The 12,545-nt window shown below is 34.0% G+C and overlaps 1 pseudogene across 1 annotated transcript; it reads right to left on the minus strand.

Annotated features, from left to right (window-relative positions):
- Window positions 1-702: 702 nt before the first annotated feature.
- On the minus strand, window positions 703-3,838 carry LOC306652786 (E3 ubiquitin-protein ligase KCMF1-like; annotated as a pseudogene). Its single transcript has one exon. The product of its transcript is annotated as an E3 ubiquitin-protein ligase KCMF1-like (transcript).
- Between the last annotated feature and the right edge of the window lie 8,707 nt (window positions 3,839-12,545).

A 12,545-nucleotide genomic window follows, 5' to 3' on the forward strand; every position in this document is an offset into this window, starting at 1 on the left:
CATTATAGTTTTCAAAGGAATATCATGGCTGTATTTTCTGAGTCTGTAAAAGTGTCATAAGAATATTAATTGGAATTTCAATTTATCTGTAGAGCACATTTTGTTTTATGACCATTTGCCAATGTGAATTTGCCTTTCCAAGAAATGAGTGGGTGGGTAATCTTTCTCTCTTCTAAGGAATTCTTAGATTTCTTTCTTTATTGTATTGTTTTCTTTGTAGCAATCTTTCACATCTTTTTTTTTTTCTTGAAGGGCTTAAATATATTTCTATATTGATATTATGTGTCTTTCTACTCTAAAATAATACATTATTATTGATTACATACAAGATGAGGTGAGGTATTTGTAAAATATCTGATAAAAATAATTAATATACAGTATTCTACATGAGATGGAATCTTAAGAACCTCTAGGTCTTCTTAAGTGTTAAATTGATCATCTAAATTAAACTGCCCTGAATGGACTTACAGTTGTTCCCTTAAACCATGTTAGAAAATGGAGGATCTTACATTTTCCCAGAATTTGTGCAGAAAAGGGAAAAGCACATAATTGGCAATTTCTTTATCACATCCAAAGTAATGCATTCACACAAAATCAGGATCTCCATGTTTAGCTAAAAAGAGAAAAATACTGGATTTGAGATATAAAATCTCTTGAGAAAAGATTAGGCTAATTCAACAACACGAAGAAATTCAAGTGGTCAACAGTCTTGAAAATGCTTTATTGAAATGTGTGACTTATGTGCGAAGATGTGTTTGAAAAGACCACAGCTTGAAAACTGGATTTTAAACTTCTCAACAACCAATTAAAAAATAAAGAAAATCCCTACTGGGCTTGACTTTTAGTATAACTAAGAATCCTGGTGTAAAATTTTCCTTCAAAACATTTTGTTACAGAAACTAAACAAAACAAAACGATTATATTTGGAAACCACTGGAGTCTGAAGTTTCAGAGAAGCAACAGTTTTTTAGACATGGAGGGTGACTTCTTTTTTGGTACATTTGGATGAACATGGACTTCACAGTTCTCAGAAGAACACTGGAGGGGTGTTCAAGTCTGTATGCTTGTCATGTTGAAGAAAGAGAGAAACATAGAAAAGGACAAGGATGGAGACAGGAGAGGAGAACAAGAAAAGGGCTCAGAGGAAAGAAACTGGAACAAGACATGATTAAGTTAAGTCTAGTTATAAATTTATCAGAAGCTGTGCGCATCTTTTTTAAAAGTCCTAAATTTACATTACAAAAACTGCCCCCCTTTCCCCCGAACCCACTGTCCCTGCCTTGGAGCTATTGTGAAAGTCTATGCACAAAAATTGAAACACAAAATAAAAAATAACCCAGCCCCTCCGAATCCAAAACAAACCCAAAAAAGCTGTACATTTTTTTACACATAGGATTAATAATATAGGCATATAGGTGGCATGATTCAATTAAAAGGCTTTACTTTTTATGCCAGGAAAAAAACCCCAATAAATAAAAGGTGCTAAAAGTTAGCATTAAGAATTTGGTTGTAATATCATGACAAAACCTGGGAAGGCAAATCCTCAAAGCTCCTCTGATACTGATCTGTCTAAGCAAACTACAAAGCAAATACATAAATAACACAAAATGATTGAGAATGTGAGAATTTCAAAAACAGACAACATAATTCAGGTTAACTTTGTTGAACAGTGAATAAATGAAATTCATCTACATATAAAACATATTTAACAATCAAAAAATTTTAAACCACCACAAAAAGTAAAAACTTTAAACAAACAAACAGGATTTGTTTTTAGGGCACACAAACACCCCTGCAGCAGATTCCGACAGTAGCTTTACTGTTGTGTCTTCTACAGATGAGTTAAAGAGACAGGCTGGGCTCCATACAGGTAAGATGACTAACAGGGTGACAGGACAGTCAGAGGGCGGAGCGCCACACCTGGTTATATGACCCCAGATTCCACTGCAGAGCTGGCTTTGTGAGTAGGAGGCACACAAAGAAAGGTGATTCAGGCAGACATTATTCAAGAGCTACTTTGTCTGGTAACCATTGAATAATGTTTGGGAAGCTTTGGGCTTTGTTTTTTAAGTTTTACTCCTTGTATTTAATTTTTTTAAGTAACAAGGTCACTAAAACTCATGCACGCTGCAAAAAACCTCATGCAGTAGTTAAGGTAAACCATCCAAGCAGTTTTTATTCATTAATATTCATAAATACACACAGCAGCTTCATTAGAGATTTCAATTTTCCTCTTCATTTGAATGTGGAGTATTAGGAGAGCCTTTTGCATGTCAAGGTACAGGAAGCAGAGATCATCCCTGCACTGCTACCTACATTTACCTGCTAGAAGTAAAAATTAGTTAAGTGGAAATGATTATCATATATATTTTCTCTCTTCCTTTTGAATGTACACAATGTAACAAGAGTGACAGACCTGAAATTACAATCACCAAACAAACCCAAGATAGTTGTTGTCCACTTTCATTGGCAAATACAGCACAGAGGACATTGTCTGCGAATTGGGATGTCATCAAAGTGCAGGTGGTGGAGGCTCATTTCCTTTATTACTCTCTTTTAAATTTAGGTTTTCTAAAGCAACATCTAAAGGCATAATATCTACACAGCCCATAGCACCAAAATCTGCCATCTCCCCCCCGTTCATCCTCATCTGAGGACGAGCTCTCTTCACGCACTAAAGTGGACAGAAGGATCTCTTGAACAAACAGGCTGCGGTCTGCATGCTTGCTTTCCATGGACTGACGCTCTGTTTCAGACATTTTAGGATCATTCAACCTTGTTAAAAGAAACTGGGAATTCTGGAGAGTCTACTGATTGCTTTCTGTATTCGCTGTATTGGTTGTTGCTGTGGATTGTGTGATTGTAGTGGTGGCACTGCTTGTGTTAGTACGCCGGGTTGCGTTGTGGGCAGTCTCCAGTTGTTGCCGTGCTGCCTGGGCATGCTGCCGTTCTAGCTGCATCTGCATCTGCAGTTGTTGTAACTGAGAAGCGGAAGGGCCCGAAGAATTAAGCTGTCCTCCTGCAGAACGTCTCACTCCTGATAACTGAGATAAAAGCTCAGCTATAGGATCCATGGCTTCCCTATTGCTTGGAGAATATGAACTCTGAGAAGAAGAAAGTCCACCAGTAGAACTGCTAGTAAAGTGCATATTTCATCTACGAGCAGGAGGACCTCCTAATCCCCGGCCAGGGTGAAACATTCTAAGTACATGCCGAACACCACTCCATTCATCTAAATCTCTAGGGGCTCTGTGTTCAAGTGTAAGATGAGCTGCAAAGTCATCCGTGACATGATTAGGATCGCCTCCAGGTAACGCTGCACATATTGGACAAATCACTTCTGTTGATGTTTCTGCATATTCAGAAGTAACATGTTCTTGAAGAGATGTCTCCGTGTAGCCCATTTTTCCACAATAGGGACAAGTAAAAAACTGTGGCTGCTCTACAGAGAAAGCTTCCCCACCATAGTACAAATCAAAATCTACCCTTGTTAATATGCACTGCATTGGGTGGTCAGTTGTATACCTTGTTGTTGTTGCACCACTTTCATAACAAGATGCACAAAGATCGTAATCGTAGCAAATTAAACACTTATATCTGCGACCTCGAAAATTTTCTTTTAAACATGCATCACAGCTGACACCTTCATGTCGGGACATCCTAGTTCAGAGGGTGGCGGCGCGGCCCCTCCCGGGCTCCGGCTGCAGTGTCCCCTGCGGGGTCCCGGCGCTGCCCGCGCCGGCCGGCTGACTCCCACTCGACTCCCGGGCTCGGCCGCGGGGGCGGGGTGGGCAGGGGAGCGCTCCCACAGCGGCGGCGGCTGCGGCGGCGGCGGCGGCAGCGGCGAGGCGGCGCAGGGCGGGATTGGGGCCGGGCCTGGCCCGGGCTAAGCTCCTCCAGGAGGCGGGTCCGACGCCGCGGCTCCGCCGGCGCCCGCCGTGACTCTCTTTCACATCTTTTGCTAGATATATTCCCAAATATTTTGAGGCTATTATGACTGTGATAGTTTCTTTAATTTCTATTTCAGTTTATTCATCTGTTAGGAATATTATTGATTTATAGGTTTTTATTTTATATCATGTTATTTTTCTGAATTTCTTCATGAATTCTAGATGTTTTCTGATGGAGTTTTTTTGGATCTTCTAAATCTAGAATCATGTACTTATCAAACAGGGAAAATTTCCAAATTATATTCCTTTAATATCTTTCTTCTTTCTAATTATTCAGTCTAGAGTTACTAAGACAATGTTGGATAGAAGTGATGAATGATGGCATCTCTGTCTTATTCCAGTTCTAAGAGGGAATGTTTTCAATATATCTCATCTCAGTTTGATGTTTTTCTTGGGGTTAGCATGTATAATTTTTAAAATGTTAAGGTATGTTTCTACTATCCCTATCTTGTGTTTTGAACATAAGTTGATTATGTATTTAGGCAAATGGTTTTTGTACATCTAAGATATAACCATAAGATTCTTATCTTTAAGTCTGTTGATATCATAAATTTCATCTATTAAATTTGTATGTGTCATTTTTGCATACCTGGGATGAATCTCCCTTGTATTTGTACGCAAGATGCTGGAATTTTAGAGGATGTTTGCATGTATAATTATCAGGGATATTGGTATGAAAATTTCTTTCCTTTGATGTGTCTTTTGTTTTGGTATTAGGGTAACATCAAAGCTTCATAGAATGACTTTGAAAGAGTTTCCTCCTTTTCTATTTCATGAAATCATTTTAGGATAATTGGTTTTTGTGCTTATTTGAAGGTCTGGTAGAACGTGGCTGAGAGTCTGTTGGTTCTTGGCTTTGCTTTGCTTAGTTGGTAGGGTTTTGATAGTGCCTTTAATTTTCATTGGTTAAAAGTTATCTGTTTAAATTTTCTATTTTCTTCTGATACAACGTGGGTCAGTCATATGTTTGTAGAAATTTGTTGATTTTTTTTGTGATTTTCTATTTTTTGAAAGTATAAATATTCAACTAGGTTGTGAATATTGTGTGTATTTCAATAGTGTCCATTGTGGTATTTTTAACCATGAATTTTTGCAGTTTGAATTTTTCTCTTTTTTTGTTAGATTTCATATGAGTTAATCAATTTTATTGATTTTTTTAAAATAAATAACTTTTGGGGATTATTTGAATTGGTCCTTTTTCAACTTCTTCTATTTCAGCTGAGATTTTAATTCATTTCTCTCTTCTGCTTTCATTAATGATTTGTTCTTTTTTAGGACACTTAGATATAATATTAGGTTATTTATTTGGTGACATTCTATTCTTTTAATGAATAATCTTAATATAATAAAATTTTCTATTAGCACTGATTTCATAGTGTCATAGTGAATTTGACATGTTTTATTGCTATTTTTATTGTCCTCTAAGTATTTTTACATTTCATCCCTTATTTATTTGTATCCATTTTTAATTCAACAGCATATTATTTAGTTCCAGGTGTTAGAATAGTTTTAAATTTTTTTTATTTTATCAATAGCTTATAATTTCATTGTATCATTATCTGATAGCATACAATGTATTATCTCTAATTTTTCATTTGCTTAGAGATACTTTGTGACCTAATATATGGTCCATTTTAAGGAAGCATCCACTTGCTTTTGTGAAGAAAGTGTATTAGCATGTTGATAGATAATACACTATATATATACATAAATATTTTAAGTTTAATTATTAATTGTATTTTTATATGTATAACTTGTTTATTTTATTTTTGTTTGGAGGACCAATCCAATGTGAGAGAGGTGTGTTAAAGTCACCCAGTATTATTGTTTTATGCTATGTTTCATTCTGAAATTGAGAATGATTTGTATAATGTATATAGACTTTCCTTTGTTTGGGCCACAAGTATTTACAATTGTTGCCTCATTGATGTAAAATTCCCTTAGGAAGTATGAAATGATCTTCATTGTTTCTTCTAATTAACTGGTTTGAAGTCCACTGAATCTGAAATGGGAAGGGAACTCCTGCATGTTTACCAGGTTCATGTGAATAATATACTTCCAATCCTTTGGCCTTCGTGCTGTGAATATATTTGCCAAAGAGGTAAGTCTCTTGGAGACACAGTGTTGTTGGGTCTTGTATTTTAATGCAGTCTGTCATTCTATGCCTTTCAATTAATTGGGATAAGCTATTTTCTTTTCAGGATAGTATAGCAATATGATTGTTATTCATCATCATTTTGATTTACATCTGATTTTTAATTTGAACTAGTTTATCCACTAATTCACTGTTCTTTTTGCTTAGTCCCTCCCTTTGCTGGTATTCTCTTATCTTTAATGAAATATCTTATTGACTATGTCTTATAATGCAGGTTTTCTAGTTTTGAATTTATTTAACAGCTGCTTACCATGGAAGATTTTTATTTAATTTTCAAATATGAAACTCGCTTTTAAAAGTTATAGTAAGCTCAGATGAGAACAGTTTTTTTTTTTTTTTTTTTTTTTAGAACTTGGTATATATTATTCCAAGACATCCTTGTTTTGAGGGTCTGGTTTTTGATATCAGCTGAGGTCTGGATTATTTTTCTTATGGTTCTGAGGAATTAGAGTTTCTACTGTGTGTACTTCTAATGTCCCTGTATGCTTCCAGTAACGCCTTGCTTAGGATAAGACAAAAAAATAACAGCATGCAATGAAAAACATATGTGCCATTAAACTAAATAATTCTAACTCTGATATTTAAAATGTTAATTATCACAATACACATAAATGGTATGTTCAAATATTGCCTATAATAAAAACAGAAAGATTGCAATAAGTTTTACAATTTCAAATACTGAAGAGGGACAGAATAGAAGTGATATAGAGTGAGATGATTATGTGGGGAGAGGAGAAAAGATAGAAGTAAAAATTTGAAAGATGAATGAAAGTGTGAACAATAGAGAATGACTGAAGAAAAAAAAGAGAGAAAAAAGGAAGGGAAACAAAATCATAAAAGAAAATAATATATATAAAGTGTAAATTTAAAAATGTAAATAGATAAAGAATACAGAACAAAATTTTTAAAAAATACATTCAAATATTCTAGTCCTTAACACACTGGTACATAACAAATAACTCTCTTCAAAAATTCTAGAAATGAGAAAAAAATATGAGTATGTACAAATATTTATGTACCATTATGGCCACAACTAAACAGGGAAAAAAAGGAGAAATAATATCCATGAAAAATTAGTTGTAGTTCAAAAGTTTTCACAGCTTCTCTTCTTAACAGTTTTATGCAGGGTAATGAGGAGCATGAAGCTTCACTCTGCACTGGCTTCCTAAAAATGTGGGATATTTAGTAAACTTATCACTCTACTTTTCTAGTGGACAGACCACCTTTGCTTGTGTTTTCTGCCTGCATAGCCATGGCAGTTACTGTACCGCTGGGATTTTATTCCTTATTTTATGTTATCTAACATCTGAGTTTCTGGTCTGCTAAGAAAATCCAGTCTTAAATTAGGTAAAGTCTTTCCTTTTTTTGTTGTTGTTGTTCACCCATTTAGCTGAGAATGACCTGTCTGATTTCTTGCTTTCTCTCAACAGAGCGGGCAGAAAAGCTATTTTCTCTCTTCTGTCATCCTGAAAAAAATTTTTTTGAGTTTTAGAGGCATATTTTTTTCTTGCTCTGTATTTTGAGATAAAAAGGCAAAGAGCTCCACAGACTGATTGTAAAACAATGGGAAAATTGTATCCCTTGCAGGTATTACATAAAAAATAGGGGTTTCTATCTTCATATCAGATGAAGTGGACATCAAGTCAAAGTTAATCAAAAGGTACAAAGAATGCCTTTTTGTGCTTTTTAAGGGAAATTTATCTCAACAAGAAGTAAACAGTCATAAATATTTATACCCCCAAAATGGAGAATCTACATATATTAAGAAAACCACTCTTAAACTCAATAATCAAAGAGATCAAAACACAATACCATTGGGTAAGTTTAGTACACATCTCTCATCATTGCATAGATCCTCAAGCAAAATGTAAGTAAAAATGATGTAGAAATGCAATTAATAATTTTGACAAACAAACATATGGAATATTTTATTCATCAAATATTGAATATACTTTCTTCTTAGCAACACATGGATTCTTCTCAGAAATAGACCACACAGCCTACAAAGTATTTCTTAGCAAATAAAAAAAGAGGTTTTTTGAATTCTATTTGCTTATAAGGATAGGAATTTGGTAATCAAAAATAAAATTAAAAGAAAAGCTAATGTATCACCTGGAGGTTTAATAATATACTATTGTTTGATTGATGTATACAAGAAAATATCAGGGAGAAAGTAAAAAAATACTTAGGAATGTATGATAATAACACAATATACAAGCTTTTCAGGGACACTATGTAGGCAGTATTAAGAGGAAAGTTTAATACATAGAGCTTTTTCATTAAAAAAGTAAGAAGTCACTAAATAAATATAATAATGTATATCTCAAAACCATTGGAAAAGAAGAAAATAACAACAAAAGAAGATTGGAAATAATTAAAATTATAGCTAAATTCAATGAAAGTAAAATATATATTTTAAAAAAGACCTAACACAAAATTCATTTTTTGAAAAAATAAGTAAAATTAATAGAGCTATAGTAATGCTAATGAAGAAATACAAGAAACTCCATTAACTAATATTTTGGTGAAAAGGGAAATACCAACATGAGCACTACTGAAATAGATTATAATCAAATACAATATTGATACTCTATACTCCAATGAAATAGATAACTCTCAGAAAATTTCTACAGACATATGACAATCATACTGAATCAGGAGGTTATATAAAATTTGAATATGTCAATTTTAGAAATAAACCTGAAGACACATTCAAAATCTACCACAAAAGAAAAGCCCAATCCCAGACAGACTCCCATCTAATTTCTTTCAGACCTCCAACATATTTAATACCAAAATTACTCAATTGTTTTATGACAGAAGAGAAGGATACCTTTCCAAATTCATTCCTTGAAGCTAGTATCACTCTGATACCAAAATAAAAAATACACAACGAAGGAAAGAAAAATTTTGGTCAAAATCGATTTTGAAGATAGACACAAAACATTAATAAAATGCTGGCAAATCACATATAAAACTATATTTGAAGGAGTGCACCAAAATTAAATGCAGTTCACTCTAGGAATGCAAATCTGGTTCAATATATAAAATTACTAACTTTAATTCATCACATCAAAAGAGTTAAAGACAAGAATTACATGCCTATTACTTCATCAATAGATGAAGTAAAAGCATTTGGCAAAATGCTCAAAACACTACAAAAGAAAAATCTGGGAATAGCAGAAACATGTATTAACATTGTAAAAGCTCTATTTGATGAAGTCTAGACTAACCTAATTCTATGTGGAGAAAAATTTTAATCATTTTTTTTTAAACAAGGAAAAGACAGACATGCCCTCTTTCAACACTTCCCTTCAAAATATTCCTAGAAAACCAGGACAGTTCAATTAGACAGAATAAAAATATGTAAAAATATGAACAGGTAAAAAATAACTAAATCCATTCCTATTGCCAGCAAAATATTCCATACATAGAAATTTTCCATCAGAGAACTTCAGGACTCATAAACATATTCTTCAATATAGCAGAATAAAAAGTTAATAAATTCAGGGCTGGGAAGATAGCTCAGTTGGTAGATTGCTTGCCTTGTGTGCACAAGGCCCTGGGCTCGATCAACAGCCCCACAAAAAAAATTAATAAATTCAAATTCATTGCAATTTTATACACCAATGCTTAATGATCCAAAAGAGGAATTACAGAAACTGTCCCAATCCCAATAGCCTCAAAAAAATAAATTAAAATAATTGGGAATCAATCTAACAAATAGGCAAAAGAAGATAACAGTAAAAATTACAAAGCACTGAAGAAGAAAATTGAAAAAGACACGAGAATATGGAAATAACACCAATGATTTTGGACAGGGAGATTTAATATTGTCATAATATGCATACTACCAAAAGCAATATATAGATTTAATACAATGTATTCTTTAATTTTATTTATATATTTTTATATTATTGTGATGGGTTCTTCAATGGATTTCCAACTCCAGCTCATAGTAATTGGAATATATTTATTTTTAAGGAATAAAAGACATAATCTATAATCATATATCTAAAGTTTGCCATAAACTAAAGATGTGAAGATACCATGAAAGAATATTCAAGAAATCAAATTGAAGGACCATTAAGGTTGATGAATACTCCACAAAATAAACTAAGGGGATAAACAAAAATTTCAAAGAAAGAACTTGAAAAATTGTCAAATTTTAGGAATGATATATAAATTCAAAAGAAAATGTTGATAACACTCCAAAATAACTGAATTGCAATAGATTTACTGCATTGCACTTTATATTAAAAATGCTATAATTATTGAATAAATAATTTTTATGGTGAAAGGACAAAATGAATGGTTACATTTTGAGGCAAACCAATTCAAATTCCAATTATTTTCTTTTTAACACTGTCTCTGAAAGACAAGGGAGTTTGGATTAATACATTAAAACACTGCAAAAGAAATAAGGTCCAATGAACACTACTGTACCCAGCAAAAATGTTTTATTCAGAGTCCAAAATAAATTAAAGCATTCTATGATAAAAGAAATTACATGAATTAATGCTGGGAACATGAAATGGGAAAATGCTTACATTGCCTATGTGAGAGGTTCTCATGTCTCAGCACTAAATCCAGATACTGTGGTTGGAACACTAACGACACTTGGCCCCATCTCCATGGCAACCTGGCTCTCCTTTTATCCTCAGCATATTCTTTTTCTCTTCTTTTTCTGCCAGTGACTTTTTAGCCCATTGGTTTTCATCTCTGCACATGTTGTAAACCCATTAGGCAATCCAACTATCAGACATATTCTGCCCAGCAACTATTTAGCAATATAAGCTTGCCTATATAACAATAAAGTAGATTGAGCACTCTGAAACTGATCTCTGGAGGTTATTCTTTGACTCCATCACCACACCCTTATCAGCTGCTCAGTGGTCCTGGCTGGACTAAGAGACACCACATTTGATGCCACAAACAGGGACCTGAGGCAAGCAGATAGGTGTGGGTGTAGGACCCCCTAGGAATTAGGAGAAATATGGGCAATTTACCAGACCCATGAAGGACTTTCAGTTCAACTGCTTCATACCCTTCTTAGTATAAGAGGGCTAACATAAATCAAAAAGGAAGCAAAAAAATTTGAGATATAGTACTGAACATTAATCCTAGGTTTAAAGTTGTTGATGTATTTGATCCAGAGATATGAGAGAGAATAACAGTAAATGCTAGGCAAGAATAGGTCAGAAAAGGATGGCTCCTACCTCTACATTTTCTCTATTATGAAAGCCATCCAACATTTTTTGTGCTACCATGGGTCCCATCGTGTCAGGTCATAGCCATGATAGCAACAGAAAAAGGTAGTCAAGAGAGGGAATACAAGAAGAAAGAGGAAGAGCTTACTGTAAAATCAAAGGCAGGCTCAACATATCAAAGCACAATAGAAAGAGAAAGAAATTAAACAGGGATATTTAAGTCAAAGAAGGTTTATTCCTCTCTATCTAAACTTATGCAGCAATTACAGATAGATGAGGGGAAAATGGACAACCTTAACTCTCCCCAACTGCCTTGGACAGGAGCCTGTCCATGATCAGAGTCTAATTCTTTCTTTGAAATATACACATGGTATTTGTCCTTACTACTGATCACAAGGCCTTCTATGAAGATATTATAGACACAGAGCTGTATCATCCAAAATTGTTAGAGGGGGAAAGGGGGAAAAAAAACATTCTTAAGGGCCTCTGTTTATTCATTACCTCCCATTAAATTACAATGGCATCATGAAGAGCCTATCTGGATTGAACAGTGGCCTATAAAGAAAGACAAATTGTCACATTTGAAGTCTCTTGTAAAGAAACTATTGAAAGCTTGACATATAGAACACTTCCATTTTCATCATAGAAAAGAAAACAAAAGGAAAATTCAGGCTTCTCCATGATCTCATGGGTATTAATGCTTTTATGAAAAAAAAATGGGCACTACACAGCCCAGTTTACCAAGGACTATCAATTTACCCATTGGCACTTTTGTTAGAATTTTATACATTAAAGACTGGTTTTTCAGTATTACACTACACCCACCAGATAGAGAATAAATTGCCTTCATTGTGTCTGTCACTAATAACATGGTACCAACACAAAGGTATCAGTGGACAGTCCTTTTTCAGGGGATAAAAAATAGTCTGACCATAGGTCAAATGTGTGTACTAGAGGCTGTTAAACCATTGTTGGGCTACATTTAACAGTACTACACTATATGGATAATGTTCTGCTAGCTGATACAAAGGAACATGACATAGAACAAGTCTTCATGATCCTACAGAACAACTTAAAGTCTATCAGACATTTTATAACCCTTGAAAAGTTACAAAAGATCCCATCGTACTGTCTTTTGGGCACATTGGTGTTCCCTAACACCATATGCCCTAGTGGGCCCATTATTCACATTCCAGATTAAATAATTTTAAATGATCTTCAGGTACAATT

This window comes from Sciurus vulgaris (genome assembly GCF_902686455.1).
Source record: "Sciurus vulgaris genome assembly, contig: HiC_scaffold_583_arrow_ctg1, whole genome shotgun sequence".
Classification (NCBI taxonomy): Eukaryota; Metazoa; Chordata; class Mammalia; order Rodentia; family Sciuridae; genus Sciurus; species Sciurus vulgaris.